The 14,444-nt window shown below is 36.4% G+C and overlaps 2 long non-coding RNA genes and 1 pseudogene across 2 annotated transcripts; 2 read left to right on the top strand and 1 right to left on the bottom strand.

Moving 5' to 3' along the window:
- Positions 1-7,912: 7,912 nt before the first annotated feature.
- Positions 7,913-9,869, top strand: LOC121248508 (annotated as a pseudogene).
- Positions 9,870-11,949: 2,080 nt separating this feature from the next.
- LOC121248505 lies at positions 11,950-13,551 on the bottom strand. Its single transcript, XR_005937466.1, has 2 exons — positions 13,273-13,551; positions 11,950-12,308 (listed from the first exon to the last, which is right to left on the bottom strand). It is a non-coding gene; the product is annotated as an uncharacterized LOC121248505 (long non-coding RNA).
- Positions 13,455-14,109, top strand: LOC121248507. The gene is made up of 2 exons (XR_005937467.1): positions 13,455-13,566; positions 13,623-14,109. It is a non-coding gene; the product is annotated as an uncharacterized LOC121248507 (long non-coding RNA).
- Positions 14,110-14,444: the final 335 nt, after the last annotated feature.

Here is a 14,444-nt window from a genome sequence, read left to right as displayed (position 1 = left end):
TTATGACCGGGCTGAATGTGTCATGAAAATCAATACCACTTCTCTGTAGATAACCGACAGCTACTAGTCTGGCCTTGTGACGCTCAACACTACCATCAGGTCTTCGTTTGAGTTTAAAAACACATTTACATGGCACCACGTTTTTACCAAGAGGACGGGAACATAGTGACCAAGTTTCATTCTTTAACAGTGCCTGAAATTCACTTTCCATTGTCTCATGCCACTCGGGTATAGATGTCGCTTGAGCATAAGTTCGAGGCTCAGAATTAACCACACCTGCATGCAACGCTCGAAGAGGGTGACAGGTGGAATATAACTGAAAGCCAGGGAACCGACGGGGCTTAAGATGGCCAGTCTGTGATCTAGTAATTATTTGGGTGGAAGGCATATGAGTAGAAGCGACACTGTCAAGGGGTGCACTGTCTTGATGAGCAGAGGGATGACTAAGAGCAGGTGTAAAGGAAGAAGGAAGGGTCACAAGGGTCTCGGGTTGGCCAGAATTGAGAGAAGGGATAGAGGAGTGGAGATGGGTTTCGGGAGAGGATTGACTAAGAGCAGGTGTAGGGGTTTCGGAATAGAGTACAGAGGTCTCGGGTTGGAGATGGGTTTCGGGAAAGGGATGGGTTTCGGGAAAGGGATGCTCAGGAGCAGGTGTAGGGGACGAGGGCATAGTTACAACAGTCACGGGTTGGCCAGAATGGAGAGACGGGATAGACGAGGGGAGATGGGATTCGGTTGGAATAAGAATGGGACCAATATCTGAAGAAGTTTCTGAAAAAATAGCAGAAGACGGGGTCAAAATATGTGAGGGAGGAGTAAAAATCAAACCTTGAGAATTACCTGAGGAGGGTACGCAGCTGACAGGATCAGTGAGAACGGATTGTGCAGGAAATTTCTCTTCGTCAAAAATCACGTTCCGAGATATGTAGACACGCCTGGAGGAAGGATTGAAGCACCGAAAACCTTTGTGATTAGGACAATAACCAATAAAAATACAAGGGGTGCTACGATATGATAATTTATCATTTGTATAAGGACGAAGACATGGAAAACATTGACATCCAAAAGCTCGAAAATATGTAAAGTCAGGAGGAAGATGAAAAAGACGTTCATAGGGTGAAGAATAATCAAGAACTTTGGTAGGTAGTCAATTAATGATGAAGATAGCGGTTAGAAAAGCATCAACCCAAAATTTCTTAGATAAGCTGGATTGAGCGAGAAGAGTAAGGCCCATGTCCATAATATGACGATATTTCCTCTCAGCGAGGCCATTTTGTTGAGACGTATGAGGACATGATAGTCGATGAAAAATTCCATTGGCACTCAAAAATTGCTTAAACATGGTAGAACAATATTCACCACCATTATCACTTTGAAATTGTCTAATGGTAGATTTAAATTGTTTTTCCACTAAAAGCTTGAATTTAACAAATGTAAAATAAACATCGGATTTATTTGAAATAGGGAACATCCAAGAAAAGCGAGTAAAGTCATCAATAAAAATTACATAATAACAACAACCACTCAAAGAAGGAGTGGAAGTGGACCAGACATCAGAGTGAATCAATTCAAGGGGAGCAGTTGATTCTCGTGAAGAGTCAGAGAACGGCAACTGTTTAGCCTTGCCTAGTTGACACGACACACAAACTGACGTTTTATTTATTGAATCACTAATTGGAAGAGAAAAATTGGAAATGACACGACGAAGAATTTCTGTGGAAGGATGTCCCAAACGACAATGCCAAGTAGAAGTAGGAGCCTTGATGCCAACGGTCATTGTGAGAGCATGATATGGCGATGAAGATAGTTGACGAAGGTTGATCGGGTACAATCCATTGTCACTTGGTCCCGTCAGGAGCGTGTCCCCCGTCAGGATGTCCTTCACAGAAAAATCAGAGCCAGTAAGTTCAAAAAGAACGTTATTATCTTTACAGAATTTATTGATAGAAAGAAGATGAGCAGAGGCTTGAGGACAATAAGCAACATTATTTAAGGCAAGAGTGGAAGACAAAGTTTTAATAGAAGCATTGCCAGTGCGAGATATGGTCAAACTTGTCCTGTTACCTACACCCACAGCATCATCGCCTTCATAAGGTCGAGAGGTTGCAAGATTAGCAATATCTGAGGTAACATGAAGATTAGCCCCACTATCCGCATACCATTGATGCTGATTTAGATAAGTCGTGTTAGCCTCGGCAACCATAGCGGCTAATTCAGTAGGAGGATGTCGTCCCTGAAATGAGTAATTCATTCGATTAAAACAGTCCAAAGCTTGATGCCCCTCTCGTTTGCAGATTTGACATGGGGACCGAGAACAAGACTTAGAAGTAGCAGGCACAGCTGAAGATGTGAGCGGTAGATGAGGTAGTGGCTGTCTAAACTGAGAAGACACACTACCTGAGCCTTTAGACACCCCTGAGAAGCGAGATTTATTATGGGTGTGGCGAGAACCTGTTTTAGGGCCAGGTTTATGCGAGTAGAGAGCATAGGAACCTACCTCAGAATGAAGGGACTGACTATGAAATTTTTGCATAAGGTCATAGTTGAGCAATTCTGCATGAAAATCCGAAAATGGCATAGATTTCTCCTTAGAAAGGAGCATATACGTAGTGACAAAGGAATGAAATGAAGAATTGAGACCATTGAGAACAGATAAAATTAAATGCGAATCATCAATAGGTTTCCCAACAGCAGATAGTTCATCAGTAAGAGACTTAACTTCATGCAGATATAGTGATTTTGGGCATATCAGACTTAAATGTTTTCCATACAAATGTTCATTTTTTAGACAAATGTTTTCCAGACTTAAAATTAACATGTCTCTGATACCATGAAAGAATCGAAACAGCTCTGGTTTTACATACCAGAGTCATGTGTTTTCTTCTCATATATATAGCTAAAGTCTGTTACAAGAGATAGACTTTTCAAGAATTTAAATACAAGTGTACAGAATAATAAGGAAGAACGACGTGAAGAGAAATAGAGAAAAACAGAGTCAACATGCCAAGCACCAGACCTCCGTTTCTTTCGACAATCTAATTATTTTGAATATTTGTTATTACGGTTTGAGCTTTATCCTTATCAGAGGGGGGGTGTCGGGGCCTCAAGTCAACACCTTTGGTTGAAGGTAGGCAGATAGCTTCGAACACCAAAAACTTAGGCTGGGCCGCAAGCATATTATTTGTTCTTATGTTTGGACTTGGACTTTGAGATTGAGTTTTGGAATATAACTGTTTTCAGATTTTTTTAGATTATTTTACTAATATTTATATATATATCATTATTATTTATAAACAATTCAATCACATGTGCACCCCCACCCTGAGTAAAAATCATAGCAGAAGAATCACTACTGGTTGGGCCCGTAAAAATATAATAATAACAATAATAATACAAATTATAAAAGAACCTTTGCCTTTTAAAAGGAAGGGACTAGATTTGGTGTGCAAAAATGTCCATTGAAAATAAAGATAGGGCTTAAAATTGAAGTTGTGCTATACAAAAGTCTCACATTTTACACATCACTTAAAAATATATATTTTTATTTTTTTAAAACATGAAATATGAGGATAAAATGGTAAAATCACATATTTTTAAGTGGTGTGTAGAATGTGAGACTTATGTTTAAAATTTTTCTTAAAACTGGCTCGATTTTGAAATTCAGCTTAGTGATATTATAGTTTGATGAGAAATGATAGTTGCAGTCGTGAGTATGCAAGCACTGTACAATCACTTTAAAAAAATTAAATAAATATGAGATTCACATAAAAAGAAAATTAACTTTTTAATAATAAATCTTATTTTTTTTAAAATGACTATATCACACTTATATATTTCACGATTGTATATACTATTACTTTACATTTTAATTGATTGTGTTGTTTTGTTGACGGTCTATATGATTGGTGAATCTGTTGCAGATTATTGAGATAGTGGTAGACGGAGTTGAGTACCTTTGAAGGTACTTGTAAAAAGGGCTAATGATAGTTTGGTGACAGTGACTGTAAAATCCCATAGGATTCCAATCCAGATATTTGAACTAGATTTCTTTACAGAACATTGTCTTTTCGTCATATATAATACAGATATATAGTTTTTTCCGTGGTGATTTTGAAAAATGTAAAGCGTTAATACGGGGTGTAGCTGATATAATTATTTAAATAAAAAAAATGAAAAAATCAATAATTTATTTATCTGAAAAAAGAAAATACATGAAAGAAAGATTAAAAATAAGATTAAAAATAAATCTAAACCTTAACAAAATATCTAACACTATTAAAAGCTTTTTAGTAAAATATAATCCTTCATTAAATTCTACAAGTGAGCTACACGTCAAATGGTCAAGGATCTTTATGACATTTTGGTAAAACATAATCGTTCATTAAGATGTCGTTTGGATTCGAAGATGAGTTATGAATAGTAGTGAGATGGGTTGTGAATAGTAGTAAGATTTGTGAGTTAAAATTAATAAATAATAATGAATAGTAGTGAGATGAGTTGAGATGAGTTTAGATGAATTGAGATGAGTTGAGATGGGTTGCGAATACAAACCGGGCAATTTTACAAGAGTGCAACACGTCAAATAGTCAAGTATTTTAAGGATCTTTTGGTAAAACAAGACTTAACGTATTTAATAGAAAAACAAGAAAAATTAACAAAAAAAATAACAAAAATTATTATTCACAATTAGATAGTCACTTATTATAATAAAATATATATATATATATATATATATATATATATTCTAACACAAATCTGCATTTGTTGCTGCTGCTTGGTACATCTATTGATGCTGATTGATGCTAGAATAGACTGCCATTTGTCTAAAAAATGAGCATATCATCATTCTAAAAAATATAGTGATTTTGGGTTCTTGTGACGGAATTTTACAGATGCTCCAGCACATGAGGATTGAAAGATGTATGCCAAGATCTGATGATGATGTGCTAGCATGTGAGAAGCACTTTTGACAAGAGAAATGCTACCAATCGGATAGGTTTAAAACTCATTTTCGCACCAACTAATGAAATCGCAACACGTAAGCATCTCAAACCCATTTCTCCTACACCCGTCAACACCAAAACTGCACTCATCTATTTACTTTCTCTCCCTCTCCCTTCGGTTCTCTCGGTTCTCTCCCTCTCCCTTCCTACACCAAACCAGAACTCATCCTGCACCAAATCTGCACTTAATTGTAGCATAAAAATTAAGGGAAACGCGAACCCTACACTCTCCATTGGAGCAAGCTGTGGCGGCACTGATAAAAAAGAATGAAGCTGCTTTGATCAAAAGCAAGTTTGGCCAAAGACCCATTTGGGAAAAGTCGAATAATCACAGAGGATCCTTTGGTGTGTCAGTGCATGTATGGTGATGCTCCTTGCCAAAAACAAAACAGTATGGGTTTCCTCAGTTTTGTCGGATAAATCGAAGAAAATTTGAAATAATAACTTTCATGAGGAACTAAAAGAATTAAAGGTCTTTAATTTATGGAATATGCTCAAAAGCAACGTCAAGATGGGAACTTTAGGGTTGGCTATGCAATCTAGACAATACTTTTGGGTAAATGTCTGGTTAAAACAAAGTTTGGGAATGAGTAGTGAGTAGGGCCTGGGGTTCAAGCAAGATGATCAAATTTGGTGTCGGTTGACATCAATTCGTGATCATGCAAGCATGGGAGAAATGAAAGGAAGTAGATGAGAGTGCAAGTTTGGTGCAAGAAGAGAGAGAGAGAGAACGGAAGGGAGAGTGGGAGAGAAAGGAAATTGTGAGTGCAAATTTGGTGTTGTGGGTGCAGGAAAAATGTGTTTGAAATGCTTATATGATGCAATTCTATAGGCTGGTGTGAAAATAGGTTTTAAACCCATTCGGCCGGAAGCTTTTCTCTTTTGACAAAGCTGTTTCTGATTACAAAATGAGAAACCTCGAGGATATGTAATTTATATCTTGTAATTTTGTGTTTTATAATGTATTTTATAAAAATCAAACAATGTAGTAAATTACATTGTGTGTTGCATGCATTTTACTTGATGAATATTGGATTTTTTTTACATGCATTTAATTAAAAAGGTAATTAGTTGTTTATAGCTTTAGTTATTTTTTTATATAAAATTTAATTTTTCATTTTGATATATTTTTATTATTATGGAAAATGTTTAATACATTAGGATTATGATTTTCAACATTATTTGTTTTTGAAAAAAATTTAATACAAGTAGGATTTTCTATAATAAAAAAGAAATCTTGAAAAAAATTTAATACATATAGACTTTAATAATAATAAAAAACAAGAGTACAACCCAGTACCTGAATTTTCAGTTCCATCCGGGTTTCGAAACCCAGATTCAGTTATACCCGATTATCTGGTCCGGGACCGGATGAACAGTTTCACGCCTCTCACGCCAATTTGCGCCTACACAGATACTTGGAGAGAAAAGGCGCAGACAAAAAAAAAAATGCAAACATAAGAAACTAAACATGCACCGAGGTTACTAGGCATTAATAAACACAACAATGTGCCCATCAGTCCATGTAGAATAGATAAGCATGTTAAATTATATATATATATATATATATATATCTATTATCTATTATATAAGAGCCTATCTCGCAAGAATAGTAATGAGCAGTAACTTTCTTATATTTTTGTGTATAATCCGTGTGTATTGTGCTATGTCATTTTTATCCTTCTATTATATTCTTTTGTGTTCGTTTAAGTGAGGATTTTTAGTCTTTTGGTGCAAGTGTGCAGCTTTAGTTTTTTTTTTTTTTTTTCTTTTTTCTTTCAATCTTTTTCAGTGTTTTGTCAGGGATGGGGATGAATTGTGTCAGTTAGTTTTTCCTTTTTCACCTCTTTATCCGTTGAGTGCTAAGGTGTTTTAGGTTTATTATTTTTGTCTTTTGCGTTTTGCTAGTTGTGTTAGTGCAAAATTTATGATTAAGTGTTATGTTAATTTGTCAATTCGCCACTTCATGGTTTGGATTTTTGATCATGTTTTTAGAAAAATTCTATTTGCAGTCCCCACTTGGGGACTGTATGTGCTGACATTTTATTAAATGAGAAAAAAAATCATTTTAGGAGGGATATTTTTGTAATTTTAAAAAAATTTAAAGATAAAATTGCCTAGCCTTACATTGTAGTCTCCAAAATGGAGATTGTACGTAGCATTGCTCGATTTTTTTTTATTTCAGTTTTGCCCACTCTACTTTTATCTTCTGTTAGCATTTGTACAGTTTTGCCCCTCTATTTTGTTTGTTTACCCTTTTTATCCCTCATTTTGTTTTGTTTTATTTGCATTTTTACATTTTTGTCCCTCAGTTTTATGAACAATGAATTTTCGATCACTTTTCTCTTCCATTTTTGTCCCTCTGTTTTGTTCGCATAATTAATTTTTCCCAATTTGTGTGGATGGTTCTTTATCCAGTGCATTAGTTACGGGGAATAGATGATTTTGTTTGTGTTAGTGATTTGTGTCTGCTTGTGTCAGTGCAAATTTTTTTTATTTCAATATTTTCGAGTGCAAATCACTGTCTCTCTCATTCCTGATTCCCACTCTCCTCTGAGTTCTCTCTCAATCTAACGTCCTCTCTTCTCTCTCTCTCTCTCTCTACCTCACTGTCCTTGCCGCCATCAGCAACCACGGAGCACGGCAGCCCTAGTGACGCCATGCGTCGCCTCCAGCCACCAGATGCAACTCCCTCATCCTATAGAGATCTGGGTTTCAAATTTCAAACCTCTTAATTTTTTTTCTCAGCAGCCAAACACATCATCAAGATGGGGATTATTAGCATGATTTTATTGAACATTGCGACTTAATGTGTTTCCATATATTTTAACAAGATGAGATGAAATGGTTTGGATTTCACTTTTGATGTTTTATCGTTTTCGGGGTCAGATTTGGTATGCTTTTGCTGCATATTCAGGAATAGTTATACATCGGCTAATATCAATGATCGTGCGTTTCAAGTTGTGTGGTTTTCTATTTTCAAAAGAATTTCCCTTTAGTGGTTTTCTCTTTCCCATGGTTTTCATCAGTAAGAAAGTTTTAAGTTTATTTGAAAACATCCATTAGTCCTTTTTTTGTTTCGTTTAGTTTTCGGAAAGCTTAGAGAAGGAAACAAAAAATGGGCCAATGCTAAACTTTGAGCGCTGGTTCCTCTCTCCATTCAAAGCCTTTCTTTCTAGAAATTAGGAGGTCAAAATCTTGGAATTTTAGATTACAAATATCTCTGTGAACCGGTTGTTTCTACACAGGATTTGAATACCGAGGACTATCTGTTTTTTCTCAAAGGTTCATGGAAACGGATATTGAAAACGGACCACTTGCATACATATCATGTGTGTGTTGTACGTTCTTGAAAAAAAGGAACTCGCTTTTGAGTAGTTTTTACTTTTATTTTTACTTATTCTTCATCTGAACCATAGAGACCGACGGCGTTCTGTTTGTACTGTAATTCGTCGAGGCAATTGCTTTGCTTTAGTTGTATGGGTTTTCACGATGCTTAATCAAGCTTTTTCGCTGCATGTTGGTGTCTGGTTCGTGTTTCTAAATATTATCGTCATTGGTTGTAATTTCCCTTACATGACAAACAAAGAGTTTCTCTGAAAACAATGCTCTGATTGGTGACAAACGTTGATTGATTCCATTGGGTCATAGAAATTCATCATGCTTGCTACTGCCGCTACATCCGCATTCTTTCCAGCTGTATCCCCTGCTCTAGAGTATAGTACAAAGACGACTGCTAAGCTTTCGAGTTTAGGAGGGGTGAAGTCAAAATCTACTGGGTCTTCAAGTGGCTTGCAGGTAAAGACAAATGCCTAGGCCCGTCCCAAAATAAATGGTACCTTGGTTGCGTTGGCAACACCAGTAGAAGGTGAGAAAAATGAGTGTGACACATTGTCACCGGGCTCTAGGACTGTCATTAACACGTTACCTGATTGGAGCATGTTTCATGACATTATCACCACAATCTTCTTGGCTACTGAGAAGCAGTGGATGATGCTTGATTGGAAACCTAGGAGGCCTGACATGCTCATTGACCCTTTTGATCTTGGGAGAATTGTTCAGGATGGTTTGGTGTTCCGGTAGAATTTTTCTATTAGATCATATGAAATAGGTGCCGATCGTACAGCTTCTATAGAGACGTTGATGAATCATTTGCAGGTACGATTAATTCTTCAAATTTTATACCACTTCTTTAAAAACCAAAATTACATCCTTTAACAAGCCGTTCTGTTTTTCTTGAATAACATGTGTTTGAGATTTTTTTTCATGAGCTATTGCCTTATTCCTCCTGCTTTTGGTTCTAGGAAACTGCCCTTAATCATGTTAAGAGTGCTGGACTTCTTGGTGATGGCTTTGGTTCAACACCAGAGATGTGCAAAAAGAACCTGATATGGGTGGTTACACGAATGCAGGTGGTGGTAGATCACTATCCTACTTGGTAAGCCCACCACTTCATGCATATGGTTTGACTTCTTTTCGTTTTTTGTTTATCCATTTTCCATATACGGATTTGATGATTTTATCCTACATTGCTACCATCGCCTGCAATTTGCAGGGCTGACTGTGTAACAAAGAATTGGCTCCATGCTTAGCTCTATTTACTTATTTTGTACTTAATTGTTCTAAACATTTACTAATTTTTGGGGATGACACCTATACAAGGTCACAATTTTATATCTAAAAACTAATACACTATTTGTTTCTTTGTGGGACGATTTATTTCTCAAGCCCATTATTGTATATGAGAAGCTTAGCCTATCTTAATCAAAAGATTTGTTATATGATAATCATGATTATGGTGTAAGCTCGTCTTAAAGGTTAATCTACTATATAAGAATTTGGCATATCTTCTGGCTTTTATAGATGTATATGATGGCCACTATATGTGTTCTAAAAGTCAAGATGGTGAAATGGTGGCCGATGTTTCTTTTCTATTATTAGGAAAGAGAGAAAAAATGAGTTAATGCGGCGAAATGTTTGGAGTGATGGGGCAGTGGATGTGCATAATGGACACTATGGTATGAAAATTAAATTTAATGCTCTACAATCCTTAGGAAGTCATGTTAGACAAGCTTAAATGTGACAGGTATACGCTTTGGTGGAAGATGCAGCTTTTAAGGCTTCAGCTGAAGGTAAAAATCTTTTTGGAAATTAGGAGGTCAAAATCTTGAAATTTTAGATTGCAAAATTCTCTGTGAACCAGTTATTTCTATGCAAGATAAGATAGGGTTTTCACTTTTCACCCTAGGCTAAAACGGCAATGTTTAAGAGGGGTTGGGCTCACTTGCCACTGGCTGGGCTTGTTCTTCACCCTCTTTGGCCCAAAACAGATCACAACACAAAAAAACCCTATACTAACCCATTACACAAAAGGCCCAAACCTAAAAAGCGATTAATAAAAATAAAATAAAATAAAATAAAAAATAAAAATACTAATAAATAAATTAAAACACACTAATTTTTGGGGTCTCACATTTCACATCGTTCATCAAATTGTCTCCTAATTTAATTTACCTCTTAAGTCCAATAAATATCACTTGTGTGTAATTCATGTCAACGAGCAAAAATTCATTGTTTTTTTTACATTATTCCTTTCTACTTGTTATCTTTATTCAAGTGCTTTGCCTAAAACTAAGCCCGTAGGTGCCACTTTTTATTAAATTTTTCAGGATAGTAGGTCGAGCAGCATTTACAGGAAACCATCAATGAATTCTTTCAAACAATTACACTAGGGTTGTCCATCCACCAAAGGTACATGATAGAATTTTGGCTTCATGATTGAATAGAAGAGGGTCTAATGTTAATCTGGATTACATGTTTTTAATTTATGAGTGGTTGAGTTTCCTTTCTTGAGCCAGTGTTTGTGAATATATTGTAATCTGGGTGTCTTTAAAATGATGGCTGCATTGGTAGTACCAAACTTCCTTTTAGCCTTTTGAGAGATCTTTCCTAGGGCACAAACTTTTGACGAGTAAAAATGAGTTCAAAACTTTATTTTGTGAATATATAGTAGTTTTTTATAAAACTTGACATAACATTTCCTGTCCAACAAAGAAATATATAAACTATGAGAATACCCCTAACTCACACAATTAAATAAAAACCATTCAAAACCAGAAATGAAAAGAATATAAAGCTTTACATTGCATCTCCCCCCTCCTTCTGGAAACAAGAAAAAAGGTTTGGAAGTCCCATCTAAATTATCATTGATCAATAAATAGCATTTCGAAATTTAACTCATAATTGAATACACTTTTTATTTGTTATAAGTGACGATTATTTAAAAAAAAGTTATTGTGATCACATGATTACTGAGTTATCTCTTCTTTCGAAGTTAATGTGCTGCATTACATAATGCACAAAAGTGGCCGGCAATAAACTTATATAAAATTAACATATTTAGAGAACACTGCAACACAAACTTCACAAAGAGAATAAGTGATTCAACTTGGTACAGACCTTGATCAACTCAAGCAATAGCGTCACAAAAAATTGAATGTGCTCTCAATTAATTCCATAGAAGATTGAATGATCAAATCTTTTGTTTTCTTTTGAACAAAAGATTTTAACAAATCTTTTTGTTTTCAAATCTATCAAAACATATAATTATTAAACTTCACTAACTTATAATTATCCAAAGATATTTCTTAAAATTTATTTTTTTTTTATGCATTAATTAGTTTTTTTGTTTTTTTTTTGTAAGAAATCATATATTTTTTTTTATTAAAAATCTTGTCTCACCCAACTAGACAAACATACTTTGCACGTTGCTCCATCCTAGTATGTGTGTGTATATATATATATATATATATATATATGAATGAATGTCATTGCAAGTGAAGAGCTATCTTAAGTAACAATCAGCTTCAAAATGCTTACATTTTGCAAAATATGAGAACAACCCTTAACTGACCAAAAATAACATTTCCAAAGTCTCAAGCACAAATTGAGAACAGCCAAGAATCATAGGACAAAATATGGCAGGTGAAAAGAAAGTCTATAGAAAACAAGAATTTAATGCAACAAAGACACTACATGGAATTCTAGTGTCTTTCTTTAAAAGGAGACTACTGTCCACAGCTACAATCCCTCCTTGTTATGATTGCTTAAACATACCAATTTTTCTATCCCACTCTCTCTCTAGAGTTTCTCCTCACGTTACAGTGACTTCCCACTCCTCAATGGAGATTCCTCCCCGTTCCTACAAGTCCACCAGTACACTCGCTTCCACAACTCAGATAAGATGAACATGGACTCTTTGATCTCGCAAACGAGTGCTCTCTTGGAAAGACCTCAAGCTGGAACCTGCAGTAGAAGAAGGTAAAAAAAAAAAAAAAAACTAGGAATTGGCACTAGTAGGGCGTTTAGTTGCAACACGTCCATTAAACAAATCAGCCATTCATGCTAGCATCAAAGCCGCATGGAACTTCATACAAAAGTTCCTAATTGAAGACTTAGAAGCCAACTTGTTTCTCTTTACTTTTCAATCGTCTCAAGACAAGCACAGAATTCTCAAACAAGCACCATGGAATTTTAAAGGACATCTGTTAGTTCTCAAACAATAGCCCTTGGCTCTACACTGCAAGAGATTCAACTGAACCATTCAGCCTTCTAGATACAGATCCATGGAATCCCACTAGACCATATGACACAAGACAATGCTATACATATTGGAAAGGCTTTGGGAAAACTGCTAGAGGTTGAAGAGGACTCACAATTTGAAATTACATGCAAGAAATTTATCAGGATCAAAGTAGAGATTGATATCACCTCTCCACTGCAACAAGGATTCACTCTTCCTAGAGACTACAACATCAATACGTGGGTGGCATTAAGTATGAAAGATGGTCAGACTTTTGCTATGCCTGTGGAAGATTAGGCCACTCACAAATCTTCTGTACATTCCTCCAATCAATCGCAACAGATCTCCCTTACAGACCATGGCTCAGAGCTGAAGACCCTAATATGTCCAAATCTCAGCCAATCCCACAATTAACCCCAACAATCCAGAGCCAACCAGAAGGAATACACCACCCCCTCCCCCCCCCCCCCCCCCCCCCCCCCCCCCCCCCCCAGTTCGTATTAGAACAAACCCACAACCAAATCCAGAGCAAAACCCACCACAAGGAATAAATTTCACCAATAAATCATTACAGATTTAGGAGCAGCAACTTGCGACACAAAATCTAAAAGGAAAAGGGATAATGACTGATGAGGCAAATGAAAAGCACAAGGAAATAAGCACAAAATCCCAATAATAAATTCTTACCTGCGAAAATGACCTAGACGAACTCGACCTTGCTCTTAAAAGCTCTTTGATGATCGCACAACAGCCTGAACTCTCACAGTGCTTGACAAACCCAACGCTTTTTCCGACCAGCAGAGGGAAATAATTACTGTGGCATGGCATTTACAGCATTAATCAATCGGCATCAACCTCACCCAATCTGAGCCACTGTTGATGCAATCCAATCACCAGCTACAACAGGGCCGTGCTTTCCATCACTAGGGAGGAATTATTTTCTCCAAGCTGTGTCAGATACGGATCATCATAACACACTGAGTAATACTAGAGAACCACTGTAACAATACACACTTTTACAATGGTAAGTGAAGAAGCCCTTCTTCAAGCGCAGAAATGAAGAAGGCCTTTCCATTCACAATGGCAACAGCTCCAATAGGCAGTGCAGGGATTTAAAGCTAAACAGGCCAAACACAAGGCCCATCACCATTCGGCCTCTCAAAGTGAGCCAAACTTCCCTATCTCTCACTTTATTTTGCAAGGCCAATATTTGAGCAACCAAGCACAGTCGATATTAAATAAAAAATCGAGCCCACAGCTTAGTCCAGTGCCGAATTCACCGTTAGCCAAATAACCCTTCATTGGTAATGGAGTTCACCCACTCTCCCCCAATGAAAATCAGGGAAAACAACAAAACGGCAGAGTTCTCCACCCGACTGAAGTTTGGCAGCCCCTAAAGAAAAAACAGCAAAGAAATCAATCTAAGCGTGAACCAAACTCTTAGCCCCGAACCCATCCCTGATGACTCTGTTATGGCAAACATGCTAATGGAAATGCAATCTAGTGCCATGGGGAAAACCAAGAGAAAAAAAAGGAGCAACCAAGGGTCTCGCCATACCTCATATCATAATCATAATCCAAAACAACTGAAGAGGTAAGCTTAAAATTGTCTCCACTAGCTAAATAAAGACAATGGTTTAGAATTGTAGGAAATTCGCTCAACCCAAAGCAATTAAATTTTTAAGGGCCAATATTAGAAAATATAATCCGGATATTATATTTTAGTCGAAAACCATGATGCCTGCAGATCGCACCTTATCTATTGTGAATAGTTTTGGTGTCCATCATTTTGTTAATTTTCCAACCTCCAAAAATCAAAAAAGGTCTTCTTCTTGTATGGCGGCCAAGTGTAGATATTG

Source organism: Juglans microcarpa x Juglans regia, chromosome 2D (assembly GCF_004785595.1).
Source record: "Juglans microcarpa x Juglans regia isolate MS1-56 chromosome 2D, Jm3101_v1.0, whole genome shotgun sequence".
Classification (NCBI taxonomy): Eukaryota; Viridiplantae; Streptophyta; class Magnoliopsida; order Fagales; family Juglandaceae; genus Juglans; species Juglans microcarpa x Juglans regia.
Note: the sequence above shows the minus strand (reverse complement) of the source record. Positions and strands in the feature narration are given on the sequence as shown.